General features: G+C 40.8%; 1 pseudogene; it reads right to left on the reverse strand.

The window, feature by feature from the left end:
• Positions 1–4,103: 4,103 nt before the first annotated feature.
• On the reverse strand, positions 4,104–6,559 carry LOC138073160 (zinc finger CCCH domain-containing protein 14-like; annotated as a pseudogene).
• Between the last annotated feature and the right edge of the window lie 3,320 nt (positions 6,560–9,879).

The raw sequence follows: 9,879 nt of genomic DNA on the forward strand, positions 1-9,879 counted from the left end.
GCATTTGAATAAAAGGATTAAATGAAAGCCCTTGTTGTGGTGTGTCCATAATGCGGTGCCATTTTAAAAAGGACACAGGTATCATGAGCTGGTTTATTCTAGAGACTGGTTAACCCTTCACACTTTCATATTCCTCTAATTCTCCTAGTTGTGGATTCTACCGACAAAAAGTCTGTTCATGTTAAACATTGATTAATGTTTACCATTAAATGTGATTCTGCATGGGCCCCACACTAGTAGTACAGGCCAAGTTTTCAAAGAAGCTTAGTCTATTAGGGAAAGCAAATGCAAACATCAGTGTATTATAATAATGGAAGTGAGGTAGGTACCAGCTGTGAATATACTATACAGTAATCTCAGAGGAGTAACATAAAGTCATACTTGTTGTCTATTTCTCAACTCCTAAAGCCCCCTAGTTTCACATTTCAGAGATTTTAATTTTGATATTCCTTTCTGGAAAATCTGGAAAAACAAGTAGGAATTTTCCAGAAAGGAATCATGAAAATTAAAGTCTCAGAAATGTGAAACAACCAGGGAGCTTTAGGAGTTGAGAAATAGCCACCATGTATGACTACATGTTACTCCTCTGAGATGACCATTTGATATATTCTCTCCCCTCTCCATCTTACTTGGCCTTTCATTGAGGAGCAAGGTGGAACTCACCTTCCCACCATCAGATCTATAAATCTGCTTTAACACTCAACCTTTCCAGTTACAGCTGAAGAATCCCTTTTATCAAAACTCAGTTGCTCCACATTATTATGAAGGGAGCCCATCACCTGCTCCAAACATTTTTTAAAAATATAGAATATGCCAGGTCAAGTTGTAATTTTATGCAGAAAGTAATGGAGAGCTATTAAAAGGATTTTAAGCATGAGAATTGAACATCACTAGAAACATGTTTCAGATTGTTGGGAAGGTTCTGCGGCAAATTGGGGGAGACAACTAGAGATCTACTTGCAAACGTTTCTCCAACACTTGCCCTATATCTCCTACCTCATTGCTTTCCTTCCGTCTGACCAATTCTTTTTTTAAAAATTGGAGTATAGTTGATTTACAGTGTAGCTTCAGGTGTACAGCAGGGTGGATCAGGTATACAGTTAAGTCCTCAACATATGAACCTTCAAGTTGCAAACCTTCTAAAATGTAAACATGCGTTCACATATCCAGTTACAAAGGTTAGTCATGTGTCTGGCATACCTTGTCATGTGTGTGCATCTTGTACAAGTGCTTTTGTGTACTGTACAGCACTGTATATCGTAGCAGTATAGTATCTTTATTTCAAGCCCAGGATGTGCAGAAGCAAGCATAAAAGTGATAAAAAGTAGCTGGTACTTCTGTGAAGTGCCAAACGATAATGATGGAAAGAAAGAAAAGTGAAAATCATCAGGAGAGCAGGGCGAGGCGAAAAGATGGTGGAGGTCGCTCATTCTTACGACATAAACTGTTCAACCACTGGCACAATTCTAAAGAACAAGGATGAGATCATGAAACATGAAGTCTGCTGATAATATCAAAGAAATGTGGGAAAGTGATGGAGGAGATGGAGAAACAGGATCAGCATCAGCGTCAAGTCCTGCTCAGCTTAATGCTGATTCAAGACAAAGCTAAAAGCCCTTATGAAGACTTGAAGAAGAAACAGAATTGGACTGTTTCCAGAATCAAACGAGCCGGCCTTCACAATGTAAAAGCAAGTGGTGAGGCAGCAACTACAGATATGGTAGCTGCTTGGAAATTTCCTGAAACACTTTGGGAAGTTATACCCAAGCAGATTTTTAATGTGGATGAGACAGGGCTGTACTGGAAGAGGTTGGCAGACCAAAGTTACATCAATAAGGAGGGAAAGTTGCTGCTTGGCAATAAAGTAGGAAAGGATAGGCTAACTCTGGTGACAGTGCTTCCGGGCATATGAAGCTGAAGTCTGCCTTAGTTTATTATTCAGAGAACCCGAAAGCCCTTAAAACCATAGCCAAAGGCCCTCTCTGTGATGTGGAAGAGTAATGCCAAAGCCTGGATTACACAGGCCATTTCCCAGGTGGCTTTAACACCATTTTATCCCAGAGGTAGAGAAATGTTGCTTGGAGAAGGATGTCCCACTCATCCTTTTGCTACTCAACAGTGTTTCAGGCCACCTCCCATTTGTGGGTAACTTTCACCCCAGTGTCAAAGTAGTGCATCTGCTACTGAACACTACATTGCTCATCCAGTCTATGGGCCAGGGCGTTACGGCAACTTTGAAGAAATATTTATGTCACACTTTTCATCAGGCAGTGAATCAGGAACAACTTTGGGACAGTTTTGGAAGGAGTGTCACATCTACAAGACATAAAAAACTGCTTGGTGTGAGGTTACAGCTATCACCATGAATGGTTTGGAAGTATCTTTGCTGCCTGTGTGTTCGTGATTTCCATGGGTTTGAGAAGATGGATGAGGAGTCCAAATAGGTCTTCAGCAGCTTAGAGGTCCCTCAGGAAGAAACTGGATCTCGATCTGCAACGGGGCAACTTCATTGAATTTGCTGTGAAACACAACGCTTGCTAATGAAGACCCATTAGTAATTGATTGGGGTCCAGAGAAAAGAAGTAACTGAAGAACCCAAGAGATTGATGACATGGGGAATGGCAAGGGGATTTTCTTTATTTGAGGAGGTACTGTTTTTGAGGCACAGAACCTGAACGTAGAATGGTACACAAAGTTCGCAGCAGCCGTTCAGAAATTAATCCATGCTACTGTGTCATCTATGGCGAGAGAAAAAGAGCTACTACCCAGACATCACTGGATTGTTTTTTCCAGAGGGTGGAGAGAATTGAATCCAGCAAGGAGCCAGGACCTGTGCCATCAGCATCAGGCATGAGTGCCATTGCAGCTTGCCCTCTGACTCCAGTTGCTGACAATCCTTCCCACCTCCTCTCCCTCTACCAGTCAGTAACTCTTCTTGCCTGTTCACTGGTGCCAGCCCCTGTATGCCAGCTGTTGTATTTTCAAAGTACTGCACTGTAAGATTAAAAGTTTTATTTTTTGTGTTTGTTTTTAATGTATTGTGTGAAAAGTTACATAAACCTATTACAGTACAGTACTGTATAGCTGATTTTGTTAGTTGGGTACCTACACTAACTTGTTGGACTTAATGCATTCTCAGAATGGAACTTGTTCACATGCAGGGGACATACTATACATATATCCACTCTGTTTTAGATCCTTTTCTTATATAGGCTATTATAGCTCATTGAATAGAGTTCCCTGTGCTATGCGGTAGGTTCTTATTATCAATTTTATATACAGTAGGGTGCATATGTCAATTGGATCGATTTTTTTTATAAGCATGCCTCAAGTGTTTTAATAGAATTCAGCTTTTCCTTAAATTGTCTTTCCATAGTCAAAACAACAAAAAAAGACCCAATGTTAAAATCACTTAATAAACTTAAAGGAGCAAGGTCATGAGGCAAGAAGCGGTTGGCTTGCAGCCACCATTTCTTCCGCCTACGGTCTCTGGATCTTTTGTAGAGTGTCCAACAGCGCTATGTTGGGACAGAGCATCCGGAGGATCACAACCTCTGGTTTGTTGGAGCCACTACGAGGAGGGTCCAGGGAAGAATATACCATTTTCAGTGGAAAACAAGTGGAGGTTACTAGCTATGATGACTTTGTTCTTTGGGTCTGGATTTGCTGCACCTTTATAGTAAGACACCAACTGCTTAAAAAGTAATCCATGAGACAGATAGGAAGTGGAGCATATTAAGAGGTGCAGTCTCTTAAAAGGATCAATCCCTTGAACTCAGCATCCTAGATATTTTTGTAAATAAACTTATGGCATAAATCCTTAATGCCTCTTCTCTGAAATATGGAAATTGATAATTGAACATGTGCTTACATTTTGTTTGGGTAATATTGCATTATTAATTTCTTAATTATTTATTTGATTTAAAAATTACTTAATAAACTTAAAAACTTGAAAAATTAGATGCTTCAGATAGGCAATAAACTTCATATTATGAAAGCAGTATATTCCCAGTTTCAAAGGTTTGACAAGTTCTGTACAATGTCTTTCATCAGCAGATGGAAACTTTCAAACTCCACAGTCTTCTGTCAGGTAGGACTGGGTGTCATTCACTGGTGTGAGGTCGAATCCATTTCAAGGCATGTCGTGGTGGTACAGTAATGGTGGGATGATAAAACATACAGTCAGGTCGTGTACACTGAGTGTTAAATCCACAGTGTTTTGGATGTTAAAAGGGACATTCCATTTTCTTACAAGCTGGGAAGTAACGGCCGAGCTGACTACTGGAAGGTGGTGCTGGTGTTCTAACTGGTTTTGGAGGCAGTCCTGGGGTTATTTGGTTCATGTGAGTGAAGGGACAGTCTGGTTTAGTACATTTTGCATCATATTTATAATCTGGATGAACAGACACTTCTCAGCAAATTTACAGCTGGGAAAGGCTTTGCAAGGTGACCCAGTGATGGTAAGCACACTCGTCCCCGTTTTTGCAGGCCTGCCAGTACATGCAGTGCTCCAACAGCTTTTCTGGTTTCTGTGCCAGGCTCAGTCCACTCATCTCAGCGTTTGAAAAGCTACCATCTGGGTCCTCAAGCTGCCTGCTCAGCAAGTGTAACTGCTGTGCATGGAAGAGACCTGCGAGTCCCTCATATGAAGCAGCAGGGTGGTGTGTGGGTCTCATTCCTTAAAAGCACATGTCCTCCTCATGATCTGACATGTATCCTGTGGTGAGGGCATTGCTGGGGACACCATCCAGCGTCACTATAACCTCGAGACTTGCAGGTTTATCTGGTTGTACAAGATCTCATGTTTGCATAAGGTGTCCACACCCGAAGGGTATCTGCAGTCTTCATCTCCAGCTCCTGGTTTGGTGCCACTACTAGTTCCTCAGATAGCTTTGGCTTCTTCAGAATAAATGATCTTGTGTCTGCATGGACCATGGATTCCATGTCATAGTAATCTTGACTGATCTGCAGAGTCTCTGCCATCATGGGTGTAAGGCTCGGAGGGCTGCTCTCTGAAAGGAACACTCAGGGACAGCCTCTAGTGGACTGACAAATTTTATTACCCAGCTTTCGCAGATATGATCTCAGGGTGCAGAGCATAAAGCAGACTTGTATGTAGTCTTTCTCGATAATCGGGACAACAACTGCCTCTGTTGAGTTCCTTGACTTTTGTCTATATTACCTCCTTTTGCTTCCTCTTCTTTAATGGGAGAACTTATTCTGGAGACTCTGCCTTGTCCCTGGACCATTTCTGCTAGCAATTCTTGAGTTCAAGTTCTGGGAGCAACTGAAAGTGTCTGTTTCTGTGAGACTGTAGAATAGTTAGTTGTTTTTGTTACAGATTCTTGAGCTTCGGATATAGCCTTCAAAATTAGATTCTTGTTAGCTTGTTTAGAAGGTGGAAGTGAAGGTCTCCGTTCAGGTTTTGCTGGCACTGACACACTGCTGGAGATGCTTCCAGTAGGGGACCCACAATCCTCATCTTCCTCCTCCTCTTCTCCATCGTGACTTTTTTTTTTTTTTTTACTTTAACAACTGACCTTACCACAGGCAACGTTCTCTTCTGAAAGTTTTCTTTTTCAATACTCACCTTTTTTGAATTGTTCCTGAGGGAGGGACTGTAAGTCTCTTCTAAGCTATTAAGCACTTCTGGTTCACACAAACGTCCTGTTTCATACACCTGGCTACTCTGAATATCAAGTTGCTTGGCAGCATGAATACTGTTTTGCTGCTGGTGAAATTACAACCTGTTTAAATGAGCACCACTGTCTGCGTTTGACTTGCAGGTGGTCGATAAATTTCAATAGAAGGGCAAGAAGAACCATATATAAGTGTCACTGTAGTTTTTTTTTCTGAGAGAAGAGTTTCTCCTGCACAAAATTGAATTCTTCATCAATGAGATCATCTGGTTCTGGCTTAAAATCAATCACATCTTCAGAGGGTGCTAGCTCCCTCCAAGGTTTCACTGTTGACATTGGTCAGGTTGCAGCTCCGTTATCATAAATCTCTGACATTCGTGGCTTTCTGCTCCTGCGAACTTGTAGAAACTCTAGATTCTCTTTTTTCAGGTCTAGTGCTAGAAACTGCAAGAGGTGGCACTGCGGCTTCGTGCCTTCTCTCATCTCGATTGAAACTGCTCTTGTTTGAAGGTACGTTACCATCAAAGAGGTTGGTATCAGAAGACTTCAGACTAGAGGGGTTGGTTGTTACAGAACTAAGTTTATCTAATACTCCATGAAGCCATACAGTGAATCAAATTGTGTTGTTCCCTTGAAACAGGGACAGGTCCTCTGTCATTTGGTCCTGACTTTTCTTGTTGGCCACCATCACCATAATGTAATCAGGAAGTTCTTCATCTTAAATATTCATAACATTTCTATATAGGCAGGAAGTTTCATTTCAGAAGTACTATCAGACATTTGTTTCAAATATTAAAAAAATCCAGTTCAAGAAAAGCACAAATATAAGGTGAAAATCAATCAATATAAGCTCCTAATTCTTGCAATTTCCCCTTAACGGGACTTGGGATCTTACGGCTGATCTCCGTGCCGATCTCCATGACTCCAGGGAGAGTGGTGGGCACTGCACAGTGTCCCGCTTACCAGAAGCCAGATGCCAGCTCCCAGCCTGCAGCCAGACCGCCACCACTGCTCCTGGCCTGGGTCAGTTCTTATCAACATATAAAACACAACTCCCTTAAACCCACATCTCCTCCACAGTAAACTACAAGGTGATCCTCCTGTTCCCAGTTCCGTTCTAGGTTTTGATTCTGAGTTTTAAAAGACCACCCTGGCTGTGGTATGAGACCAGCCTATAGAGCAGTCGTCTCCAACCTTTTTTTTTGCACCAGGGACCAGTTTCCTCAATATTTTCATGGACCAGGGAAAGGGGGATGGTTTGGGGATGATTCAAATGCATTACATTTATTTATTATGCCACTGCTGATCTGACAGGAGGCAGTGCTCAGGTGGTAATGTGAACAATGTGGAGTGGCTGTAAATACAGATGAAGCTGGCTAGCCTGCCACTCACCTGCTGTGTGGCTGGTTCCTAACAGGCCACAGACCAATATTGGTCCATGGCCCAGGGGTCCCAAACCCTCGATCCCAAAAGAATCAATGGTTAAATCAGGGTCACTTGGGGCTATTACTATTTGATGATGGATTGGACTCAGATGATAGCAATGTAAGAGGAAGAGTGGATGGGTAGGTATTTTTGCAAATCTAATGAAAAGTGGAGAAGGAAATGGCAACCCACTCCAGTACTCTTGCCTGGAAAATCCCATGGAAAGAGGAGCCTGGTGGGCTATAGTCCATGGGGTCACAAGAGTCAGACACGACTTGGTGACTAAGGCACCACCAATGAAAAGTGGGATCCCATGTTCTTCAATGGGAAAACGCAACATGAAAAGGGTGTCTGTCATCTCTATGCTAATTTACAAATTTAATATTCTAATAAAATGCCAATAAATTTTTAAATGCAATTAGGCAAATGGATTCTAAAGTTCATATGGAAAAATAAGCAAGAATGGTAAACAAGTAAAACGATAATGCACATAGTGCTTACTCTGTGTCACTCTGTGCGTTTAATGCAACAACCCTGTGAAGTACTACTCTTATCAGCCCTTCTAGGTGAAGACACTTGAGCCCAGAGTAGTTAGATAGCTTTACCAAGGTCACACAACTACTAAGTAACAGCCAGGATGAATCCCAGGCAGACTGATTCTGAAGCCTCTTGACCTAACCAACAAATCAAAGAAGAATGAGGAGGGATTGCACCTTCTATTTTAAAAATATTATAAACCTTTAAATATCTAAGTCTACCAGTGCATTAACTGAGAGACCAATGGAAAAGAAGGTAAAAGTACAGAAATAAGTCCTAAATATATATGGGGATTTAGTGTTGAAAGGGCTTCCCTTGTAGCTCAGTTGGTAAGGAATCTGCCTGCAGTGCAGGAGACCCGGGTTCAATCCCTAGTTGGGAAGATCCCCTGGAGAAGGAAATGGCAACCCGCTTCAGTATCCTTGCCTGGAAAATCTCATGGACAGAGGAGCCTGGTGGGCTGCAGTCCATGGGGTCGCAAAGAGTTGGGCACGACTCAGCGACTAACACTTATTTAGTGTTGAAAAAGGTGATATTTCAAATTAGAAAAAGAAGATTTCTATAAAAAGGAAAGAAAAGAAGATTTCAATAAATGGTATTGACAACTGAGTTACCATTGGTGGCAAAGGATGAGTTAGCATCACAGACTCAAGGGCATGAATTTGAGCTAACTCTGGAAGTGGAGGAAAGAGGAGCCTGGCCTGCTACACTCTGGGATTGCAGAGTCAGACACGGCTTAGCAACTGAACAACAACATCCATCTAGAAAATATAAAGGTATATCCATACCTTACGTAATAAATTTTAAGATGAAAAGTGAAGACTTCAAATATTATGTACAATATCACATATTACTGAATACATAAGATACAAGTAAATGTGTAGAATGTTACATTACAAAGTTTCTGAGAAATATTAGAGGTCCCTTGGGAAGTGAAGTCAGGTTCATATTGGTTCTTCTCACGGTATAGAGCTGGAGTCTTACCCAAGGGATCATCCACCACTTTACAACTGTGAAATTCTAATCATGTGATACTGGAGCAGAGGTAGGGTGAGGGGCCTCAAACTAAGTTTTGATACCTGACACAAAAATCAACCTAAAATGGATCAGACTTAAATGTAAACCTAGAGAACTTTTAGAAAAAGCGCAAGAGAAGTTTGCAGGATCTAGGGCTAAGAGTTCTTAGCCTTGATTCCAAAAATCTAAGAGGAAAAATGGGTAAGTTGGACTTCATTAAAATTAAGAATATTTGCTCTGAAAAAACAAAACAAACATGTTAGGATGAAAGGACAAGCTATAAACTGGGGAAACAATATTTGCAAGCCACATATAAAGGAATAGTATCTAGAATCTATAAAGAATTCTCAAATTTCAACAGTAAAAAATCCAATTAGGAAATGGGCAAAAGACATGACCAGACATTTCAGTGAAGAGGGTATACAGATGGCAAATGAGCATATGAAAAGATACTTGACATAAATTAGCCATTAAAGGAGTGGAAATTAAAACCACAATGAAGTATCTACCTATCAGGTTGTCTAAAATAAAAAAAAAATAGTAACTACACAAAATGCTGATGAGAGTGCAGAGAACTGGATGACTCATATATTGCTAGTGGGAATGTAAACTGGTATAGCTACTCTGGAAAACAATGTGGCAGTTTCTTTAAAAACAAAACATGTAAAAATGACCCTGCAATTACACTCCTAGGCATTTATTCCAGAGATATGATAGTAGTATATGTTTATAGTTGCTTTATTTGTGGTAGTCTCCAAATGGAAACAACTCAAATATCCTTCAGTAGGTAACTGACTACACAAAGTATGGTTTCATTTTACCAACAACTTTTTATTTGCACAACGTTATTGCAATAAAAAGGAACATGGATACAAGAACTTGGATGTATCTCTAAAGGATTATGCTAAGCGAAAACAGTAAAAAGGTTATGTACTGTATGATTCCATTTATACAACATTCTCAAAAGGAAAAAAAGTTACAGAAATGGAGGATTAGTAGTTGCCAAGGGAAGTGGGTGTAGCTATAAAAGGGCAAATGAGGGCTCCTGGAAATATGGAAATGTTCTGTATCTTGACCATCAATATCAGCATTCCGGTTGTGATACTGTGATACAGTTCTACAAGATGTTATCACAGGAAGAAACTGGGTAGAGTACACAGGATTTTGCTGTACTATATATTACAACATACGAATCTACAATTCATATGGGCTTCCCTGCCCCTCCTGCTTAACACCCTCCAGTGGTTTTCCACTGTTCTTA

Source organism: Capricornis sumatraensis, chromosome 2 (assembly GCF_032405125.1).
Source record: "Capricornis sumatraensis isolate serow.1 chromosome 2, serow.2, whole genome shotgun sequence".
In the NCBI taxonomy this organism is placed as follows: domain Eukaryota; kingdom Metazoa; phylum Chordata; class Mammalia; order Artiodactyla; family Bovidae; genus Capricornis; species Capricornis sumatraensis.